Genomic DNA, 25,384 nt, shown 5'->3' with positions numbered 1-25,384 from the left:
AAATGGTCATTCTAAAATGACCTATATTGCAGCAAACCATTATATGGAGCAAAAGGGGCTTGAACTGCATAATGTTTTAGATAACTCGCCCATCCCCGGGTTTAGTTTACCGGATATACAATTTAAATAGATTGTTATTTTCATGGGAATTGTTACATATGCATTATTTTCACTTTTACTTTAAAAATTTTGTAAAAACAATACTAGTCCCTTATTTCCGGCCCTGGGCGTGGTTAAATCTCTTTCTCGCAGAACGTACAAACACCGCTCGCGTTGTGGATGGGGGCGCTGAACGCACGCTAAGGAGTTGCAGTCGGTTCATCTGCTGGCGAGCTACATTTTCTGCTTATCGTTGTTTTAAGAGCTGGGAACACATGAAGTGTGTCTGCCAAAAGCATTCCAACAACTGCTTGGTTAGATGTCCGTAAACTTGTTTTAAATGTTGTCTCACTGCCTTGTCTTGCGGGACATCAAATTGCAGTCTCTTGGCACCGACTCTAATGTTTAAGATCCCTGCGAGACGCTCCGTAGCCAATCTCTTTCATCTCGCGGGTCTTTAAAGTGTCTTCTGAGAAGATCACGTCTCGTCTCCCTCGTCTCCCTTCCACCAAGATTTTTTTTTTATAATAGAGAGATAAATGTTGACACAAAACTGGAGTATTGAACAGAACAATGCAAAAGTGTCTTGATTTCTAAACAGACTAAAAGATAATACTTTATGTACAAAATAGACAACTTTTTGGTTGTTTTGTCTGCACCAGGAAGAATATGAAACATCTTCCATTCTGTTCATGCTTGAGAAACTTTACTTGGGCTTAATCTTAAGTATGCAGGAGCAAAAGGGTTGTAAGAGATCCAACGCACCCTAACTGTCCTATTCTAACTATCAAAATCAAAAATGTAAGGACAGTAGGATTTGCTTTGTGATGTTCACACAAGGCACACCATGGAAGAATGGTAAACAGGTGCGCAGGAATGGGGTTGCCATCTCACAGCTTGCATCTTGGTCCAGTCCCCAGGCTGAGATGTCTTATGTGCAGGTGGGGCGTCACCCCACCTCTCTCACAGGCTGCCATGCTACTCGCACAGACAAGGTCAACTGAACACTAGGATTTGTTGCAGTGTGACAATGTGGCCTATGTGTAGGGAGAACCTGAATCTTACTGAAGACAGGTCAGACATAGGGATCCCATTAGAAACTTTTTTCGTTCTAAGTCAATTTTATAAAGTTAACGTTAATACTAAATTCACATAAAAGTGTCTGCTATTTTTAATAGAATATCATTTTTATCAAAGTTACTTACATTATGGTATCATCTTTTACCCCCTATAAGTTAACATGATATAGAAGTTTCTTAGCAATTCCTGTAAAAACAGAGTGTTAATTATGCCACTTTGGACATCGTCTCACTGCTCGAAGCATAGACTGTTAGATTAGTTTATAGATAGAACATTGGCATATAGTTTCTTGACTGTTCTGGCCATGTCATTCTCTGTTTCTTTCTTTCTTTCAAGTTTTAATGATTCTTTGTGGCCCTACAATGCAGGCTCTATTGTAGGCATGGAGCTGGACAGTTTGACATCCGTGGCAGAGCAACGGGCGCTGAGCAGACTCCTGTCAATCATGGAGAATCCACTGCATCCACTGAACAGGATCATCTTCAGACAGAGGAGCAGCTTCAGCGACAGACTGCTGTCACCGTCCTGCTCCACTGACAGACTGAGGAGATCATTCCTCCAACACACTATGTGACTCTTCAATTCCACCCGGGGGGGTAAACGTTAACATTATTCAAAGATATTGTCTGTCTGTATACCTGCATTGTTATCACTTTTTAATTTAATATTTTCTTTATTAGTATGCTGCTGCTGGAGCATGTGAATTTCCCCTTGGAATTAATAAATTATCTATCTATCTCTCTCTATCTAATGCATAAGGAGATATGAAAATTAACTTGGCAAAAATCAGTGAACATAACTGAAACGCTCTTTAAACATATTAACATGGTTAGCAGGGACACAAGTCCAGGACAGCAGCTGAAACATAAGGGCAGCTACAGAATGCAATCAGTTAAATCAGTGTGTACATTCTTTATGATATCTCAAATGTAACCGGATACTCTCAGGCCAGCTCCATCAAATTAAGAACTTCTCTCTCAGCAGCACTGGGCAGAAGGCTTACTCGCACACATTTTAAAACTGCCAGTTAAACTAAACTGTGTACCAACAATGATATGGGAGGAAAACTGAAGTAACCAGAGAAAAATACACACAGGCAGACAGAGAAAGGTGCAAACTTCACAAACAAAAAGAGGTCACCAGATTGAAACACAGTGTTTACTGCAGGTCTACCAAATAAGACCATAACACCTCTGTGTTACATTTAGGAAATCTCAGGCCACATGGTAGATTTACTTCAAATGTGCTCTTTTATATCACAAAGTCCGAATTCCTTCCCTTCTTCACCCATCTTTAAACCTGCAACACTGGTCTGCCATTCAAATGAGGGCAAAGGCAGCAAGCAACAATAAAAAGAGCAAAGCAGGGAAAAGTTCATACGGGATTATGGCCTACTTCATTAGTAGCGGTTTGTGGTTTCATTTGGCCATCTGAGGCATTTCATAAACACGTGTCCTGCCTGTGCACACAAATGTCTTATTCACACATCAGGGCAGGCTGGTAATATTCAGTCTTGATCCTTCATCGAGTTCATCTGTTGACACTGAAATAGTGCGCTTCAGAGGATGGCATAGCAAGCAGAAACAGGGTTCATTTAAATTTTAAACAATGGACTGAGCCATTTTAGGTTTTTTTTCCCCTTCATTCAACATCATTTCCACACTACTCTAAATCACACAGTAAACTGATAGTATTCATAACTTTTATGGACAGAATTTCTAGGCACAGCCAGGGTGTTGAGGGGGTCCGGCTTGGTGGACTCAGGATTGGGTCACTGCTTTTTGCAGATGATGTTGTCCTGCTTCATCAGGCTGTGATCTTCTGCTCTCTCTGGATCGGTTCGTGTGAAGCGGCTGGGATGGGAATCAGCACCTCCAAATCCAAGACCATGGTCCTCAGCCGGAAAAGGGTGGAGTGCCCTCTCAGGGTTGCGAGTGAGATCCTGCCCCATGTGGAGGAGTTCAAGTATCTCGGGGTCTTGTTCACGAGTGAGGGAAGAATGGAGCGTGAGATCGACAGGCGGATCGGTGCGGTGTCTGCAGTGATACAGGGCTCTGCATCGGTCTGTCGTGGTGAAAAAGGAGCTGAGCCGTAAGGCAAAGCTCTCAATTTACCAGTCAATCTATGTTCCTACCCTCACCTATGGTCATGAGCTATGGGTAGTGACCGAAAGAATGAGATCGCGAATACAAGCGGCTGAAATGAGTTTTCTCCGCAGGGTGTCTGGGCTCTCCCTTAAAGATAGGGTGAGAAGCTCAGTCATCCAGGAGGGGCTCAGAGTAGACCCGCTGCTCCTCTGCATCGAGAGGAGTCAGATGAGCTGGCTCGGGCATCTGATCAGGATGCCTCCTGGACACCTCCCTGGTGAGGTGTTCCGGGCACGTCCAACCTGGAGGAGGCCCCGGGAAAGACCCAGGACACGCTGGAGGGACTATGTCTCCCGGCTGGCCTAGGAACGCCTTGGGATTCCCCCGGAAGAGCTAAAAGAAGTGGCCAGGGAGAGGGAAGTCTGGGCATCTCTGCTCAAGCTGCTGCCCCCGCGACCCGACCTCGGATAAGCGGAAGAGGATGGATGGATGGATGGATGGATGAAACTGATAGTATGTGTTCTACTCAATTCCAAGACAATAAACGTAAAGAAACTGAAGAAGAGAGTTTGCTTTTAAAATTAGAGAATCATCAATAAACTGTACTATGCTGAAGACACCAGCCCGCCATGCAGAAATGCAAAGGATCTGCAAGCCCTAGTAATATAAAAGCCAATGAGCACATTGAAGAAACGGGGTTAACATTAAATATAAAGAGGACCAAACTAATGGAAATAGGTAGAAGAACTAGTCTTAGGACTAATTTATAATGAAGATATTGAAGTAGTGGATAGCTTCTGCCTTTTAGGATCAATCATCAACATTAAAATAAAGAAGCAAGTCATGTCGCAGACGAACACTTGCAGGCGTTAGAAAATAGCTTTCATGCTGTATCTACAAAGATCAAAATAGTGCAAGCCACACTCTATGGAAGTGAAGGCGAGATATGAAAAATATAAAACACTTTTGAACTTTGGTGTTGGAGAAGACTCCTGAGATTACCATGGGCAGCCAAGAAAAGAAACCGATGGATCATCGAAAAAAAATCGCTCCAGAGTTCTCAGTCAAGGCTCAAACTATCCTACTTCGGAAACACATCATGCGAAAGACTCAACTGCTGGCAATTGTAGAAAGAAAGAGAAGGCAAGGACACCCAGCAATAAGGTGGATGAATTAAGTTATAGAGGTTATTGGAGAAAAGCTATCAATGTGGTGGCTCGATGTCAAAAAAAGACCTGATGGCACATAATCAAAGATAAGACCGTCTCTACAGTTCACTCCTAAAAATACAGATCAAAAAGAGCCCTTAAGTATTGCTGACCTGCTATTTGTCTTAATACCACCAACGACCTCTGCTTCATCGCTCAAGTCTGACATGTCATTCTTACATTCATTCACCCCTACAACTGGACAGCCACCCAGTGTTTTTAAAAGTTGAATATTGTCTGAGCTACATGATACAAAAGAATCAGCAGCACTTGAACCCGGTTTGATTTCTAACCGTGGTGTCTTGTGTGTGCAGTAGTTACACGTTTAAGCCAACCATACAAAGAAATCCTAAGAAATTACTGATCTTTAAATGTGTGTGTGTGTGTGTGTGTGTGTGTGTGTGTCTGTCCTTCATGGGACTGCTGCCCACATACAAACGAAAGTGGGTACACAATGGATGATCTTATGAGGGACTCGGAGAGACAAGAAACTGTCAAGTCCTCGAACAAATTAAATTAAATAACAGAAATTAATGACAAGTAAAAATGTCAAAAGTCATCACACAACAAAAAGGAAAAGCAAATTTAACATCCTGACAGAAAGAGAAACAAATGATCAATCCAGTCTCGATCTGACCAAAGAGTGTGATCTCTCTTGATATTTTAAAATTCTTTCCAACTAGTGAAGTGTTACCAGGTATTGTAATCTAGATCACCTGTATATGAATAAGTACGGAATCCAGAAAGGGGAGAGGAAAAGAAAAAAAAAACATCACTTGATAGGACAGCAAAGAAAGATAAGAACACACAGGAGAATAAAGGAACAGAGGGTACATTTTGAGAAAACTAAGTCAAAAAGAGAGTACAGAAGGACAAAGCAACAGTATGTAAAGGAAGCCGACAGATGTAACATGAACAAAAACTGACAAAAGATTGCAGGGGCAGACTTATTCTATTAAGCATTTAATGTCGACACTGCAGACACAACAAAAATCGCATCTGACCTGTATGCTCCATGAACTTGATGTCTTTGGTTCTGTTTTGTTGTGTAAAAGTGTCCAGAGATGGCACTTTAACCTCTCAAGTTTTTCTTGTATTTGTTGAAAACTTAATACTGGAAATGCCTAAACTGTTAGCCTTGATTTAAACACGTCCTGTATAATACAGTGCATTCGGAAAGTATTCACAGCGCATCACTTTTTCCACATTTTGTTATGTTACAGCCTTATTCCAAAATGGATTACATTCATTTTTTTCCTCAGAATTCTACACACAACACCCCATAATGACAACGTGAAAAAAGTTTACTTGAGGTTTTTGCAAATTTATTAAAAATAAAAAAATTGTGAAAGCACATGTACATAAGTATTCACAGCCTTTGCCATGAAGCTCAAAATTGAGCTCAGGTGCATCCTGTTTCCCCTGATCATCCTTGAGATGTTTCTGCAGCTTCATTGGAGTCCACCTGTTGTAAATTCAGTTGATTGGACATGATTTGGAAAGGCACACATCTGTCTATATAAGGTCCCACCGTTGACAGTTCATGTCAGAGCACAAACCAAGCATGAAGTCAAAGGAATTGTCTGTAGACCTCCGAGACAGGATTGTCTCGAGGCACAAATCTGGGGAAGGTTACAGAAAAATTTCTGCTACTTTGAAGGTCCCAATGAGCTCAGTGGCCTCCATCATCCGTAAGTGGAAGAAGTTCGAAACCACCAGGACTCTTCCTAGAGCTGGCCAGCCATCTAAACTGAGCAATTGGGGGAGAAGGGCCTTAGTCAGGGAGGAGACCAAGAACCCAATGGTCACTCTGTCACAGCTCCAGAGGTCCTCTGTGGAGAGAGGAGAACCTTCCAGAAGGACAACCATTTCTGCAGCAATCCACCAATCAGGCCTGTATGGTAGAGTGGCCAGACGGAAGCCACTCCTTAGTAAAAGGCACATGGCAGCCCACCTGGAGTTTGCCAAAAGGCACCTGAAGGACTCTCAGACCATGAGAAAGAAAATTCTCTGGTCTGATGAGACAAAGATTGAACTCTTTGGTGTGAATGCCAGGCGTCACGTTTGGAGGAAACCAGGCACCGCTCATCGCCAGGCCAATACCATCCCTACAGTGAAGCATGGTGGTGGCAGCATCATGTTGTGGGGATGTTTTTCAGTGGCAGGGACTGGGAGACTAGTCAGGATAAAGGGAAAGATGACTGCAGCAATGTACAGAAACATCCTGGATGTAAACCTGCTCCAGAGCGCTCTTGACCTCAGACTGGGGCGACGGTTCATCTTTCAGCAGGACAACGACCCTAAGCACACAGCCAAGATATCAAAGGAGTGGCTTCAGGACAACTCTGTGAATGTCCTTGAGTGGCTCAGCCAGAGCCCAGACTTGAATCCGATTGAACATCTCTGGAGAGATCTTAAAATGGCTGTGCACCGACGCTTCCCATCCAACCTGATGGAGCTTGAGAGGTGCTGCAAAGAGGAATGGGCGAAACTGGCCAAGGATAGGTGTGCCAAGCTTGTGGCATCATATTCAACAAGACTTGAGGCTGTAATTGCTGCCAAAGGTGCATCGACAAAGTATTGAGCAAAGGCTGTGAATACTTATGTACATGGGATTTCTCAGTTTTTTTATTTTTAATAAATTTGCAAAAACCTCAAGTAAACTTTTTTCACGTTGTCATTATGGGGTGTTGTGTGTAGAATTCTGAGGAAAAAAATGAATTTAATCCATTTTGGAATAAGGCTGTAACATAACAAAATGTGGAAAAAGTGATGCGCTGCGAATACTTTCCGAATGCACTGTAGATCTATCAGATTTAGAAAAAGGTTACCACAGCATGCAGCAGCCTTACCTAACAAATATTTCCCTCCCTGTATTAACTCAATGTGCAAAAGCTCAGTCTTACACTCGGCCATTTCTAACTGCTCCTTTAATAGATTTGGGTGTTAAACCCAGAAAGATGTAGTGAGTTCAAAATGAAACCTCGACACAATGAAGAAGTAGCACTAAGATAATACAACTTGACACACACACAGCAGTGAGAGTGGCAACCAGATTCCAGCTGGCTGCCTGGCCATCCCTCATGTAAACCTCGTGTGTGTGCTTCGTAAGCATCATGAGATGCTGGGGTCTTACCGAAACCAGAGTTCCTTTTGACATAACATACCACTCAGACAGCATTCCTAACAAAAAATGCTTTGCATACAATACCTGAGAAATAAAAAAAATATATAATTACTGGGGGTCAGTGACCTCCTCCTCGTTCAGGCATGTTCAAGCTAGCATCAAAATACAAACTGCACTAGCCTGCAGTCTAACTGGAGCAACTAGTGTGTGGGCTTCCTGTTACTGACTGAAAAATGAAGCCAACAGCACCAGCAGAGAAAACTGCGGAGAAGGTGTTGTTTCTGGGAAGAATGTCAGCAATGGGAGAATAGAATCAGATTACCTTCCCCAACCTGACAATGAACTGCCGTTTGGATGAGGCTCAGCTCAGGGGATGTGAAGGTACAAGAATGAGTGGGTTGGTGCTAGAACACATACATGAGATGCCAGAATAAGTAGAGTCACGCTGGGTTTTGGCCAAACATGAGCAGCCGGATTTGCTTCACTCCCGCTATCTTCCTTCCTTATACTACAACCTCTTTAAAGCAGTTAAAAGAGTTAAGAGACAAGCGGAAAATCTGGATATATGGCAAGGGATCAATAAAAATGCACCTTAGGAAAGAGCAGCTCCTGCCATAATTTGTACCAGTTAAGAGGGAAAGGAAAATGGATGGCAGGAAGAAGGACACTGCACGTATTATGATTAATCCACTGCTGATGGAAAGTTAAAATCCTGTTTCCACAGACTCCTGACGATAAAACCTGTTAGGAAATAAAAATGTAGGCAGACTGCTCCATTCATGAATATTCAGCCTCATGCTGTGTGTCAGGCGTGGGAAAGACAGAAACGTTATGAGCCACAGTGCAAACAGCCATGGTCCATCAATCTGCAGCAACACATCCTCCTAGCTGAAATAATAAAGGCAACATCCGGAATAAAAATAAATAAAATAAAGGGTGTCAAAAAAAAAAAAAAGAAATATTTGCAGCTTACACACAAGCTGAAGGTTTTATGCAAGCATCACACTGAGAGTCCTGTTCACTCTGCAGTGAAACAAAGCACCAACCAAAATGGAGAATAGAAAATCAAAGCACCATAGTTAAGTGCAAAAATGTCATCTTTGACCTTAAAGATCAGCAGCCATAGATTCTATTTTGTGAAAATATTGGGTGGGGGTTAGAGAGTGAAAGATGGGCCAAGAATGGAATAAGGAGGTCCATCCAGTATCAGGCCAGACTCACTAGTCAAAGCAGGGCTGCTGCAGTCTGGACTAACTGGAGTGATGGGAACACCTCAATTAGGGAGACTGTTGTTCTCGCTTTTCACCTACAAGTTTGAATAATCATTGTAAGAGGGTGCTGCTGGCTGTCTGGTTTAGTGCATGGTACTGCGGGTGATAGATAGATAGATAGATAGATAGATAGATAGATAGATAGATAGATAGATAGATAGATAGATAGATAGATAGATAGATAGATAGATAGATAGATAGATAGATAGATAGATAGATAGATAGATAGATAGATAGATAGATGTGAAAGGCACTATATGATAGATAGATAGATAGATAGATAGATAGATAGATAGATAGATAGATAGATAGATAGATAGATAGATAGATAGATAGATAGATAGATAGATAGATAGATAGATAGATAGATAGATAGATAGATAGACACACACACACTTTATTAATCCCAATGGGAGCAGGTGCAACGGACACTCCTGATGAACTTAAGGCGGGAGGAACACAAGCAGGCGAGTCAATGATGGACAAATAGCTGTACTGTGTGCACCACCGACATGTGAGCTGTGACTAAGGATTATTTTGAATATGAGGATTAATTTTAAAATGTGTGTGCAAAGTCAAATGTTGTGTGTACTCTACTTAGTGATGTGGCAAGCTCACTTATCTTTGATGCATGTCACTTCTGAAAAAGTGGTTTTTGTGTTGAACACTCAAGATATTTCTGCTGAGGCATGATGGTTAAATCAGTCAGCTTTATTTAAAGCACAGGAATTTAGAACCATACTAAAACCACAAGTGAAAGGTAATAGTAGTGTCAATAGTGAAAAAGACATTTAAAAAATGAAACACTACGGCTAACTAAAAATTATACTGGAAAAAATAGTTTAAGTATGGACAGATATCAGGATGAGGCCCTTATGTGGTTTCATTAGTACTGTATTCATGTCTATTATCACATCAGGGTTTGGTACTATAAAAGCAAGTTAGGAAGCTGCACTCAAAAGTAAATCAAAAAGTGAAGGCAATTTGAAAACTGTGGTAACTGCAATGGACAGAAGCTGACAACACAACACATTCGCTCAAACTAGCCCAGCTCAGCACTGTAATGCGAGTCTATAGCAGTGGCTTATGGGTAGTCTGAATACACAAAGCACAGCACTATGCAGGTAAGTCTAGATCAAGCCGAGTTTAAATGAACCCGGTGCACCGCTGCAGGACTGCACCATTGTTGAACAGCATGCCACAGTGAGATTTCTTTGGGCAGAGGGAGTAAAACCTGCTGAAATTCAACAAAGGATGTTGAGAGCATGAAGAATAAGTGTAATCGACAAAGCTCGATCACATTGATCATCAACATCTCGTACACAAGCCCACATTGACATGGCAAATGTCTTCATGAGAAAAGAATGACGGATTATGTTGTCTGCTGTTGCTGCACATTTGGGTATCAGCTATGGACCTGCACATGCCATACTGCATGATGATCCGGGGTACCGTAAGGTTTGTGCAAGATGGGTGCCCATCTGCACAATCCAATACCATTCAGTGAATTTCAAGAAAGCTTCACTCCCTCAGCCCAAAGAACTCTCATTATGGAGTGATGTTCAACAATTGTGCAATCCCTCAGGGGAGCGAACAAGTTCATTGGACTTTGGCTTCAACTGCAGAGCACTGTACTATGTGTGTTCAAATTACCCATGTGCCACCACAAAGGTGTTGTATTACGTCAGCTCCTTCCCCGTGTGGTCACCACGTAGCTTTCACATTGCCTTTACTTTTTGATTTACCCTTGTAGATTTTGGCCTGCTTTCACATACAATCATTTCTGAGGATTAGTATTTTTATAAATATATATGTTGCCAAGAAACAGAAGTTTGGACATTTTTTGTGACTCATAGCAACATGTGGGCACAAGTACTCATTTCTGAGCAAGAGATGACGTTGGACAAAAGCTAGGAAACAAAGGGGGCTGAAAATAAAACACACACCGGATGATTTTTATTGAAAATATTATGGACTGTAGCACAACAAATGCTTGGTGAAGATGTGCAGCTCATGGCAGACTCCAATGTTTACCAATATTTTTAAAATAGTTCTATTACTTTCTTTTTTATAATACTTACAAATAACTTTAATAAATAATGATAAACACTGTAAAGATTTTACTTAAAATACCAGAACTTTTGCTACTTTTCAAATTGCAATTTAGATGTTTAGATGTTATTTCTGACAATCCCATATAAATAGATTTAGAATAAAATACCATAATGAAAGTTAAATTTCGTTTCACAAATGCTTTTATTTCGACTAACAACCCAAGAATGAACCCAAAACTGGAAGACGGATTGTGCTTTTTATTTTTATACTCCGTGCAATCTTGTAACGTGGAAAAGAAGTTTATATAATGGATAGATGGCTATTGTGCACCAAAAACTAATGAGACCATAAACCTGTAGAACATAAAACACAAGTACAAAAATAAAGTTTTTACGTTGAGCAATAAACAGAAATACAAGCCTCACATAAAAACCGGAGAAAAAAATATCACCTTTTTGTTTGTCTGTGGTATTTTTGTGGAATTTTACAATCTTCCTTTTCCTACTGTCCTAAGTTTAATTTTAATGTGCTTTTATTCAAAGCAGGATCACTTAGCAGCTAGAACTCATCCCAGCAATCACTGGGAACAGCACCTAGATAGGGAGCCAGCCCATCACAAAGATGAGTTTATACAACTAATATTTGCTGCTTAATCTTTTCATCTTTTTCCGCATCACCAAAAGACCTGTCCAGTTCCAGAGGCCCGAGTCGTTTTTTCAGTAGGAAGTCCTTCTTCTTAACCATCTATGCCAGGGGTTCCCAACCTTTTTCACCCAGTGGCAATTTTTCAAAAGTAATTTTACCCTCAACTTGTTTTGTGCAGTAAATTGAGTTCATACTTCTACCATAATAAAGTGACTTGCAAAGGAAAAATTTGAAGATACTGTTTCAAACATTTTTAAGGTCAAATAACTACAACAATAATAATAGCACATAATAAAGCTATTTCACTTATTAAAAACCAGCTAATGATAAGCAGATACTGGTCTACCAGAACAAAACGCATTGCAATCAGTGGAGACATTTTTTCTTGCTTTTCACCTATGATTTTGTAGTACTAGGGTGTTGTACCATGTTAGCCATTATGAATGTAGTGAAAAGTCAAGCAAAATGATACTTTTTATTGGCTAACTAAAAAGATAACTACAGTGGAACCTCGGTTCACAACCATAATTCGTTCCACAATTCTGGTCATTAACTGATTTGGTCGTGAACCGAAGCAATTTCCCCCATAGGATTGTATATAAATACAATTAATCCGTTCCAGACCATACGAACTGTATGTAAATATATATATTCTGAAGTTTTTAGGCACAAATATAGTTAATTAAACCATAGAATGCACAGCGTAATAGTAAACTAAATGTAAAAACATTGAATAACACTGAGAAAACTTTGAACAACAAAGAAAACTAACAGTGCAATAGTTCGCGCTATAGCGCTACCAACCACTGGCTAAAAACACTTTTTTTTTTTTTTAATGAGTTTTAAGCACAGGGAAAAAAATGAACATTTGAAAAAATCCATAATTTAATAAACCACCAAGAAAAGTAACATTGCAACAATGTACGCTACGAACCGGTCGCTGTAAACAGAAGTGAAAACAAAATCAAGCCCAGTGCATTCTTTAAATGCCTTCTCTACCTTATGAGTCCGGCCCTCTCTCTCGCGCTCGCCTGTGTGTGTGTGTGTGTGTGCATCTCTCTCGCGTTGCCTGTGTGTGTGCGTCTGTCTAGCGCTGCCTGTGTGTGTGTGTGTGTGTGTGTGTGTGTGTGTGTGTGTGTGTGTGTGTCGCGCTCTCTCACTCTCTCTCTCTTGCTCGCTACACAGGAAATGCACAGGGAGAGACTGAACATGTACAAACCGAAAGGGAAACTGGTTTGTTCGTATACCGAGTGTGTGGTCGTGAACCGAGGCAAAAGTTTGGCGAACTTTTTGGTCGTAACCTGATTTGTACGTGTACCGAGACGTTCGTGAACCGAGGTTCCACTGTATATGCAAGCTTTCGAGGCAACTCAGGCCCCTACTTCAGGCCCCATTTTGTAATCTTTTTAGTTAGCCAATAAAAGGTGTAATTTTGCTTGACTTTTCTCTACCTATGATTTTGGAAATACTTGAAGCAGTTGTTGAAAGAGTAAGTCTCGTATTGTGTTTAGGTATGAATTGAGATTCTTTTTGAAGTAAACTTTCCGCACTTGAATAGGTCGGGAGACCCTGATCTATGTATACAAATTTCAGACAAGCACTGCCTGAGCTAAAGATTTTACTAAAAACTCTAAAGACTCTGAACACTGAGTCGCTGCACTGTGCTGTCTTAGTTTGCTTCTATCGAGTAATCGACAGGATCACTTGTGATGTTGACTTATGATGGCAGGATAGCGGTACAAGCAGGTAAAATGCCCAAAGACAAACATTTACAAATAGGAGACAAAATATTCAGGGTTAAAAATACTAAACTATGCAATGTGTTAAACCTCTCTGAAAGTTTCTATGTCCTTTGGCACTTAACAGCACAACATCGGGACAGTTTTTTTTCTTGGAATTGTTCCTGGCATGTGAAGGTGTGGAACAAGCCCAGTGAGGGTCACTAAATGTCATTTAATGTTACACGGGGGGCAGCCTGCCCTTTCAGATATGAACTTCCAAATGGTTTTGTAGCCTCAGGTGTAAAAAGCTATATTTTATCACCTCTACCAACACAGGGTTTTCTTTCCCTTAAAATGGTATAAATAATTAAACTAGAGAGGTAACTTATTCAAACCATTTGGAAAAGGGAAACAAGGTGAAATTCTGGTGGAGGCTTCAACCACTTGTGAAGTTTATTTTAATTTTATAGAAAACTTAGGTAAGCTGTAATATACAGGATAGTATAAATTCTTCTTCTTTCAGCTGCTCCTGTTAGGGGTTGCCACAGCGGATCACCTTTTTCCATAACAGGATGGTATAAATAAAATAATATTTGGGTGAAGTATGAGATTTAATACAAATATAATTAAAATCCGCCTGGCATACATCTGAAAAAACAACTCAAACTATAAATGCAAATTACTAGGAGTCAGCACAGGGGCACACTCTCGTCCAAAGATAATTTTTAATTGATTTATGAAATACCTTATAGGCTATTTAAATGCTGACACATGGACAATAAGAGCCAAAACATTCCTTTCTAACATAAAAACACAGCTAAGATGTTGTGTGTATGACCCAATCAAAGCATCACCCTGCTTGTCTACAACACACTAATAAAATGCAAGGACTCGATTACTTCAAAGCAGCTACACTTTGACGGTGTTCAATCAAAATGAACAAAACGCCTTGGAAAGACACACCAGTGGCTGCACAAATGTGTATCAGTTATCAGACATTATAAGCAGATGCCAGATTTTTGTCATGTTCAGGTCTTTAGGTAATTTATCAATGACTATAGGTGGGCACTTTATTTTTTATTTTTTAAATCATACTGAAGGACAGGCTGCCTATGTTTCCTCGCCCAAATTTATCATATTGCTAGTCAACATTAAAGCAACATACACTGGGTATTCATCTTAACTTCATTAATTTCTCTCTCTTCTAAACCCATGTTTTCCAGTACAGAGTTGCTTAGTGACATTATCCATATTCAAGGAATGACACTTGGTGGTGAAGACCGTACATTCTCAGGAAAAAAACTTTACTCGTACAAGAAAATTTAAAGCTGCTGAAAAATTGGAGTATCCAAAGAAGGCCAATGGAGATAAGCGGAGAATGGCCAAAGTCCACAAATACAAAGAGTGGGCAGGGAAAAGAATCAAATTCTTTGGAATATTCATTCAGGAAGCAAGTGACATTTTTCACATAGCAGGCCAACAAGCTACGTGTGACTTGAGCTTTAAGATTTTAACAGTTGTGAGAAGCAGCCCGGACACAGACAGACGGACATCATATTTTCACCCAACACACGTTTATTTACACTATTTACAGTTCAATTATGCACAAACCCAGTGCCTCCAGCATCAATCCCCCAAAGTCCAGGCCTCTCTTCTCAGTGCCTGCTTCCTTCAGGCCGCCTCCACTCTTCTCCACTCAGACCGTCCACTCCTCGCTCGACTCCAGTCATCGTTTGCAGGGAGGCGGCCCCTTTTATACACGCCCGGAAGGGCTCCAGGTGCTTCCCAACACTCCTCCGCGGACATTTCCCTGTGTGGCGGAAGTGCCAGCTGTGCTCCCAGAAGCCCTCCGGGCGTCCCCAGTCTCCCCCCCCCCCCCCCCCCCCAGCACTTCCAGGTGTGGCGGAAGTGCTGAGGTCCAGGGCTCTCCAGGCACTGGAGCGCCCCCTGGCGGTGACCACAGGCCCCTACAGGGTCTGTACCCATGGCCCCCAAAGGAACCAGAGCAGATGCCCCCTCGTGGTCCGGAGGAGGCATGAGCCCTCCTCCTGTCCTCCTGGGCGTCCCGGCTGGGTGCCACCCCCAGCCGCGTGCCACACAGTATATAAGGTGGTTCCAGGAATGGACTGTGGTTCTGTTTTCTCTGGCTGAATCAGATATTATTATTTGATTTTACATTACTGAAAGGGGTAATTTGGGCAGCATTGCCCTCTACAAAGTGTCCCACTGGGAGCTACCACTTAAAACAGTGTTCACATGAAATTTCCCAATGGAATTTCCATCTGCCCCATTGCATGTTAACACAGCAATAAACGATGGTCGATTAGCATCAGGTAGTGTCTTTTGTTTTTTGATCATTTGCTTTGTCCATTGTTTTGATTTCTGTTTCTAACCTCTTCCCACGTTTTGGTTTGTTTTTTTTTTTTTTTTTTTAAGATGTGCCCTCATATCTTGTTAGCTAGCCTGGTCACCTTTTTCTCTCTTTTTAGATTGACTTTTTGGATTAAGAGCTGCTGTCCTATTATGCATTAATATTCACATAAACAGTTAATGTACAGACTTTCAGGGCTGTGGAGTCGGAGACAATTTTGGGTACCTGGAGTTGGGGTCGGGGTCGGCAAAAATGTACCGACTCCAACTCCTAATAAATTTAAATTGTAATGAAGAAAAAATACAGCAAATTCAAATGTCCCATTTCACAAACAATAGTCCTAATTAAGCGCTTCTCTTAGGTAAGAATAAAGCCCAGTGTATAGTTGTGTCACTACTAATGTCAAGTTCAGCTGAGTGATTATACAACCTGACATTCACATATTGTAATCTGGATTATGGTACATTACAAAAAGTGTTTTCATTTTATTTCAGATATAATGTGTTTAACAGGCTCATGTGAATGCAAACAAGTGTAATGATGGAGGTGTGTGCTGTGGCCTGATGGGTGTTCAGGGGTTTAAACTGGCCAGTACAGTAAAGAGTCCGCTTCCTAGCCAGTAGTTCTGTGGTTAAGTGACGTGTGTATGTTGCCTTTCTTCAATCAACATGGATATAACATTATCATATTAAATACAGAAGAGTCTCAGTCAGAAGTACCAGAAACTAAGGAGTCGGAGTCGAAGGATTTATCTACCGACTCCACAGCCCTGCAGACTTTTACAGCAATAAGCAGAGATTTTAAAAAATGTGAGCAATAAATGCTGGACTCGGAAATGCTGGCTTGCCTAAGGCCATTTGATATTAATATCCACGTTTCTGCTAAAGCACTGCTAACTTCAACGCATTTAAAACTTCACTGTTGCTAGCCAAGAGGGAGAACAAATTAGGCCATGTTTTACATTTTAAGCATCTCATTTCCTTGTTAAAAGAAGCGTATATTTTATTCATTAAAATTTCTACATCAATTGCGTGTAATGTTGAGAATATCAATGTGGTTACATTAACATATATTTGTTTAGCTGATATTTTCACACAAGTTGAGTAAAAACGAAAGCCATTAGACAAGAAGTTTCTTTCTTTTTTTTTTGACAGAGTTCAGGAGGCAGTTTCACTCCAAAATGAACGGACAAAGCAAGACTTCAGATGCAGACTCTTATCAACTGCTCTTATCTTACTTCTCCATCCTATAATGATCATTTACTTGCCTGTAAAAAGAAAATTAAACACAGAGCTAAGGATTCATTTCACTTCTATGCAGTTTATTTTTGTATTGCACTCCTCACAGAGTGCAGGAGCAGAGCGTTGCGTCAAGTTCTGAGGTAAAATGGGAGCATAAAATTTCACAAATTACTACAACATCTGATCAAACTTGAAACGATGTTACCTCGCATTAAGAAGAGAAGACCAGTGTTTGCATCCAAGGTTCACCCTGCATGGAGTTGGCCTGATTTTCCAGTGTCTGTGTGGGCATCCTCTGATTGCTCTCGCTGTCCAAATGATCCTAAATTGTCCCTAGTGTGTGTCCTTGGTGTGTAGGTGTGTTTGTGTGTGTCCTGTGGTGGGCTGGCACCCTGCCCAGGGATTTGTTCCTGCCTTGTGCCCTGTGCTGGCTGGGATTGCCTCCAGCAGACCTCCTTTCCCCTCTGTTAGGGTATGGCGGGTTGGACAATGACTGACTGACTGTCCAAAGACATGCAGGTTAGATGAACTGGCCCTACCTAGTGTGTGCGGTGGGGGTGCTGGTGTTCATTCTGCAATGGACTGGTGCTCTGTCCAGGGTTTGTTCTTGTGCTCTATCTTAGCAGCCCCCCTATCCCACACCACCCCACTAAGCAGGTTAGAAAGGGACAATAACACATCACCAGAATGCTGCATAATAAATACCATCTCGACAGCCATGCTGAGCCCTGCCCACCACAGGCATGCTCACTCCTAATCCCCTATAATAAAGTTCTTCATCAAAGGCTGTGAGGATATAGTATAATTGTAGATAAGAAACTACAACTTGTATCCCAGGTCTAGTTTCAGGCTGTAAAATAACAATTAAATCAAATTTTATACTGTCAAGTGCAGGAGCCTTTATGACAAATTAAAAAGTGAACTGCGTGTAAAGCCCACTCATAAAGACAAGATGCGTAATATTTCTCTGTCTTTTGCAAACCTCAAGTCCGTAATCTTGGTGTTATCTTTGACAGTAACCTCTCTTTTGAGAAAGAAATTAATTCTGCAGTCAAAAGTTGCTTTTTCCATTTTGGTCTATTAGGTAAGATCAAGCCTTTTTTATCTTCTAGGGATCTAGAGAAAGCTACTCCTGCTTTTATCTGTTGTTTACTGCAACTCGCTGTATTCTGGGATTAGCAAATCCCTGATACGCAGGTTACAGTTGGTCCAGAATGCAGCTGCTCGCTTTCTGGTTTGGGCAAGAAAGTGATTCTGTTTCTCCAAGATTAGCTTCTCTACACTGGCTGCCTGTCAGTTTTCGAATTGATTTTAAAATCTTGTTACTAGTTTTTAAATCTTTACATGGGTATGTATGCTCCTGCCTATTTATCTGAATTGTGTGCTTTATTTACACCAGCCGTCTACTGTGCTTAGATCTTCAAGACTCATTTCTATTCACTTGCTTTCCGTGACCTTCAGTAATACTGATGGGTTTCCTCATTGTGATTATGTAACATTACTTCTATTTATTATTTATTTTATTTATGTTCATTTATTTCATTTCTATTTATGTTATTCATGTTAATTGTATTGTTTTTCTTCTATTATTGTAAAGCACTTTGGCCACAGCGTTCCTATGTTGTTTTAAATGTGCTATATAAATAAATTGACATTGACATTAAATGAAGATAGTCAGGTGGTAAAACAAAATTAAATTGTATACACAGAGCACTCCTACAAGAACTTAGGGTCCACATTAGTGACAGGTTAGTGACACACAGAGGAAATGAATAAGAAAGGACAGAGCAGGAGACGGTGTTCCTTTAACATGTATAGTGACAATTTTCACATCTTCTAAAACTCTGATGGCCAGTGTGTGGTGTGCTGAACTGGTAACTCCACTACAAGATAAGCCCACCCAATCAATAAGCTGATTAAAAAAGCCACCTTAGCTATGGGATGCACTCTGGACCACCTGGAGGTAGTAGCAGAGGAGAGAATTAAAACAAAACTCCTTTATACCAACAGCTGTATGCCACCTGAATAAGGCCTCACTATGACTGAAACTGCCAAACTGTCAGATATTTTCTTTCCATTTAATTTTCTTCCTTTTCAGTCATTCTGATGTGTGTTCAGACCATTATACAGTGTATATATATATATATATATATATATATATATATATATTATAGATAGATAGATAGATAGATAGATAGATAGATAGATAGATAGATAGATAGATAGATAGATAGATAGATAGATAGATAGATAGATAGATAGATAGATAGATAGATATTTGCAGCTGGAGATCCACAAAGGGAGAAAAATGAATCACGTATCATAGACTAGTTTTTATTCCTGAGCTTTCAACCCCTGCCAGGGGTCTTCATCAGAGGATAATGCTTAGACTTACAAGAATCAAAGGCAATATATAGCAAAAAATTACGTGGTGGGGGTGGGAGAGGTGGCTAAGTCACTGTGATTAGGAGGGGGGGTATATATATATATGTGTGTGTGTGTGTGTGTGTATATATATATATATATATATATATATATATATATATATATATATAGATATATTTATCTTCCTATCTACATACTTATTTATTCATGTATTTAATGAGCTTCTATAAAAAGCTACATTTACCTCTGGGGACAAATACCTATCTATACTTAATAATAAATAAGAATTCTTCAAATGGTAACACCCTAGGCTGCACATTTCCCTCCATGCACAGTGACAGAGAGGCAGTTACTATATAATGTAGACATTCAATGGGCCAACTGATGCTCCCCTTCAGAACGCACAGGATGAAATAATGTTTGTCGACACCTCATTTTGGTAATGGAACAAGCTTATGATGAAACTGTCTCATAAAAGACATCTTACTAATTCCAACTGATAACCACAAAGTGAAAGAGTGATACGTGTACTTGTAGTTCATTTTTCACTTCTCATAAATATTGTGTGATGCCATTCTCAATGAACGGGGATCTGGAAAGAACACTTTGGTCTCTGATTTATTAATCTCCAGATCTGGGCAAAATGTTTGATGGTTGTGTTGACCTAGAAACATACTGGATGCTAGTAGATCCAAACCTGATACTGCGCTAAAGCCATGTAATCAAACTGGCATTATGCTTATTTTTTTTTATCTGAGGTAAAATACCCTTTTCTGTAATTTACAGCTTTTAAATCTAGGTATTTGGAGTACATTTTTTCCAAAACCGAGGGCCCTAACTCTTATATTAATACTATTTTGACAGATGTCATTATTTCCCTCGGACTAATTGTTCCACAGAAATGGTGACTGTGGTCTGCCTAAAGAGGATGTTTGCAGATTGAGTCAAACCATACTGAGGTGTGGGTTATATTTAAGAACTGCATATGTGACAGTCTGCCACAATTGAGCTACTCAGGGCCTCATGTACACATTAAATACAAATACAGTATGACAGATTAATAAAGACATGCTACTGAGCATTAAAAGTAATTTTCCTGAATGATCCAAGACTGTCGCACAATGCAGTAAATACGGTTAATTATGGTAGCGTGTCAGAAAAGAGCACAACACTCACCAGAGATCACACAATGAAAGTTGTGGTGGTAAAAAAAAGATCTACTCGTATTGTGGCCAGTGTGGAAATAAAGCAATAAGGACTCATTTTATTACTTTATATTAAACAGGAAATGAAGGGCTTTCATATGGAGGGCCAGTAACAATAAGAATCGGTAATCAACCAGAAGTAAAAGCATTAAAGAAAACAAAAACACAGAATCAAAGTACAAACCAAAAAGCCACAAAGTCTTAATTGTAACCGCACACCTTTGCTTCTTTATACTCTCAATAATAAGTGTGAGCACACCTCCATTGTTTTTTAAATGGATGTATGATGACATCACGGGCATTTCTGGCAACAAGAATATGGCACCATCCTAACCTCCTCCTCCTATGAAAGAGGCACCATAAATAGGAGTGCTTGCAAAGATGATTAACCACAAAATGGAGGCACTGTGATGTCATTTAAAGAATAAGAAAAACATTAAAACCACCATAAACACTCTGAACAATGGAACAGAATTACTTCACCTCAACCTGGATGACCCTCGCTTTGTGATTCTCAGAACGGAGATGTAGAACATGAAAACAGGACAAAAGACCTCCACTCTTTGTGCCATTGTCTGCTCTATACAAACTGCTTCAAGGAGAGCTAGGAGAATTTGTAGCAAGATGTAAGGGTCATTTAAGCCAGAAAAACTGCCTTACAGATAATAAAAGGAGTAAAATTATTTCTCACTGTGGCCTGAATCTGAAATCAACTACATACCATGACAAATATTCCTTATCAAGTTTTTTGCTGTCTGTGGGTTGCAGACTGTTAGGAAAATAGCTTAGCTGCATTAAATTGGTCAGTTATTTGAACACATGGTGTGTCAACATTCAGACACCGTGCCTTCTGCATACTGACGCAGCAGCATTCCATGTCATCAGACAATCTGGACCCAGTCAAAGAAGTGAGACATTAGTGTGGCGGTGGTATACAGAAGCACAGGAACTTTACTGGTTGAAAGTTTGTAATAATTTGCACTTACAACAATAATGTGGAATCTATTGCTAGAGCTTGGAATGTTCTTCATTCCAGTGTCACATTAATCAAGAAGGCTGCTTGAACCATTACTTTAACCAAGTCAATGGAGTAGAATGCTACGGAGGCCTTAAATGTTCCATATGCAAAGACTCCAGGGGCCTCATGAATATACGGTGCGTACGCACAGAAATGTTGCATAAGAACGTTTACACGTTCAAATAGCGATATGTAAAACCTACACTTGGCGTAAAGCCACGCACTTTTCCACGGTAGCTCATACCCTGTCGTACGAAAGTTCTCCGCTCGGTTTTGCAGACTGACGGAACCCAGCGTCAAAGCAGTGCTACTGTTCCTGTGTGGTTACCCTTTCTTAGATCCACATCCACGACGACAGCTTTATCAAATACACTGAAATTAACCCCATATCATTCATAAATTTAATGCATCTGATTGTAATTAACCTGTAACAATATAATGGTCCACAGAATGGTTAAACTATTCTAAATACCATAACTGCTTTAGCGTTGGTACTCTCACTGCACCTTCTTCTTCTTCTGTCAGTTGCTCCTGTTAGGTGTTGCCACAGCGGATCATCTTTTGCCATATTACTCTCACTAGGCCACTCGGAGTATTTATATCACTGTATCTGAGTGTGAATCACAGATCTACAGCGATCAGAAAGAGAATTATCGGTATACAGCATCAAGCACTCGCTGCCTCAGCCATTCGCTATTTGAACTGCTGTCATCCGACCAACACTTCACAGCCTTTCCTGTTTGGACTTCGAGGTTCACAAACAGTTTCATCCCAAGAACTCTAAACGCACTCAATCAGTCCATCAAGTGCTCCTTGTAGAACTGTTTGTACTTGCAAGTTACCGTGAGGTAATTGTACTTATGATACAGTTATAATATTGCACAACCTGAGCAACTTTATAAAGCACGTATTTACATATGATGACGATATCATTTTTAAGATGAAATGCAGCAAAATATGTTTATTATATTATACAGATAAAACTTTAACTACACGGTGCCGCAGCGCTAGCGAGCCTGAGCTTCGTTCACAGTTTGTTCCTGCCTCGCGCTGTATTCATGCTGTGGTTGGCGCGACACTGGAAGGATAGATGGATAGAATAATTAAACATTACGAAGATATTTCAATGTTCCTTAAAAGTTTCGAAGAATCGGCGTTCTAAGCTTACAGATGGCTTAACGTCTATTACAGAGCTGATTGTGCGGCGATCGGGTATTTGGAGAAAGAAAAGTAAGGACAGGAATTGAGGGTTAGTACGTTTGAAAAAGACTACTTCTGTAATAAAGCATTTCATTGAAGGTCGCACATGGCGCAGATAGCATCTTGCGTAAGACATGAACAATCACTGCGCCACCGTGTTCCCATGTTTAATAACATGCTTTAACTCATATCATCATGAAAATGATATCACGTATACTTCTCAGTATTTTAATTATTCAGAGAGCTGTAATATTATGAATGTAATGGATTTTGTGTCCTGTCGGAGGAAGAGCACGTAGTGATTCAGGCACATAGAGCACATATAAGATCAAATACACAACAAAGCATTTAACGTGCTACCTTAGTTACGATGGGATTTGAGAAACTAGTAAATTAAACAATTTTAAGATTAAGTTTTTGATGTTCTACTTTAATGACAAAATAAACTACGTGATTAAAGTGGAAATTTCGAGATTTAAGTTGACATTTCGTGCTTTTTTCACACTGTGTGCCTTTTTTTTCACTGTACCCTAATAAGCTTTCATATGACACTCACACGTTGGGCTACGAGTCGCCTTTTCACGCCGACTTTTATATGTGACAACTTTTTTATTTCGGGCACTGTGCAACTTTGTGAACTTGAGCTTTCGAGTTTCTCCGACACGCTATGTCACTCGATCAACTTCCTTTTGTTGCTTATATAACTGTTTAAACCAACAAATAGTACGTTTTTCTTTGCCTCCATTTGGGATTCGCTGAAATTCTTCTATTTTCCCTCGTACTTTTGCCATTGCCTTTTCACAGAACGCTGGGCTTAAGGGCTATTTATATTGATTTGCATATTCAAAGAGGCGTAATTCTGGGAGGTGTTGGGGCGGGACAGCAGGCGCGTGCACGTGCGTTTATTTCCATGCTGAGCGGGATTTATGTAGCGGAAGAACACGTAAGTTGGCGAACGCACAGATTTATGCATCTGGATTTTTCCGTGCGTAAGCACATTTCGGCTTTTGTGCTTACGTCCTGTTATAGTGCGAATTCTACGCACAGCGTTATGCATGAGGCCCCAGATGATTTAACTCTTATGGAGGCAAACAATTAACAGATACAAAATGCACGCCATCACATTGACAGAAATTACTGACCGTAGATGCATGTGCTTTGATAGGGACTGGCTCGTCAACTGCTTCTATTTGATACCGCATCTGTGTACATGAAGTTTTACCATAATAGAGATGTTCAATAAAATGTGCTGTTCTTAACTAAGGATGACAAAATGCATTGCACGAACAGTATTCACTGTCGTCGTGTTGCCATTTACTCACAATATGGATGCCTGAAAAAGTCTTTGCAACATAAAAACAGCATTTTGATATACCAAGGACAGGGCAGGAAGATAAGATGCTTCAAGCAGCTGAAGGACATTCTTCTAAAACATGAAACTAAACCATGACACTTTAGAAGAGTCCACAGCCACAGTATACAGCTGACTAAGTAAATGACACAGGCAAGTCAAATGATGCAATTATTAATAAGAGATGAAATATTAAGCAGCTGAAACGACGTTTCACTGGGTGACAGTGGCAGGACTGAGACCAGAGCACAAACAACAAATTAACTAATCTTATACCTCTCTCGCTTCCTATGTGAAAACCAATACTATTAAGACTCTAGGAAGACTGGCAGCAAACTAAGACATATTTCCGTATTTAAAAACTAATGATTTGCAGTACTGTGCCATATGGCCATGCCGGTACCTATTATGTCAAAAAAGTAATTGAGAGCCTTGATTAGTAGCAGCTTTCTATTCCAACTAAACTAAATAAGCAGGAAGTGAGACGATACTCACGTCACTGAGTACTTGCAGCTTATTCTTCCTTTCACACTAAACAATGAAGTTACCTGAAAAGCTGTCCTTGCAGGTTAATGCTGTACCCCCCCCAGCGCCCCCCCCCACCTAAACAGAGCAAACTAAAAAGACTACAAAAAAAAAAAAACATGATTCTGCTAACATTGACGTTAGCAAAGACAAGGTATGTTAGTTTTCTCAAGTATGGCCAAAGCCATGTAATGCTTATTACTTTATGAAACATCAAAATTCTTGAACTCGCCAAACTGCTCCACAGAAATACAGGGTGAGAGGACCAAAAGTAGGAGGGTGGTTTTATAGCAAAAATTGTTACAAAAAATTGATAATAATGTTATCTGAAGTGGTTTTGTTTAAAAAGTACCAAGCAATTATACATCTAATGTAGTGTGACTACTGCTATCGTGGGCTGCATCAGGAGTGGGCAGGAGGAGGAGTATAGGGACCTAATCAATGACTTTGTTAAATGGTGCGACTCAAACCACCTACACATGAACACCAGCAAAACCAAGGAGCTGGTGGTGGATTTTAGGAGGCGCAGGCCCCTCATGAACCCCGTGATCATCAGAGGTGACTGTGTGCAGAGGGTACAGACCTATAAATACCTGGGAGTGCAGCTGGATGATAAACTGGACTGGATTGCCAATACTGATGCTCTGTGCAAGAAAGGACAGAGCCAACTATACTTCCTTAGAAGGCTGGCGTTCTTCAACATCTGCAATAAGATGCTGCCGATGTTCTATCAGACGGTTGTGGCGAGCACCCTCTTCTACGCGGTGGTGTGCTGGGGAGGCAACATAAAGAAGA

At 40.4% G+C, this 25,384-nt stretch overlaps 1 protein-coding gene across 3 annotated transcripts in view; it reads right to left on the bottom strand.

The window, feature by feature from the left end:
* Positions 1–25,384, bottom strand: part of LOC114669201 (breakpoint cluster region protein-like) — a 407,369-nt gene that overhangs the window by 342,734 nt on the left and 39,251 nt on the right. The window lies entirely within an intron of this gene.

The sequence above is a fragment of the Erpetoichthys calabaricus genome, chromosome 18 (assembly GCF_900747795.2).
Source record: "Erpetoichthys calabaricus chromosome 18, fErpCal1.3, whole genome shotgun sequence".
NCBI lineage: Eukaryota > Metazoa > Chordata > Cladistia > Polypteriformes > Polypteridae > Erpetoichthys > Erpetoichthys calabaricus.
Note: the sequence above shows the minus strand (reverse complement) of the source record. Positions and strands in the feature narration are given on the sequence as shown.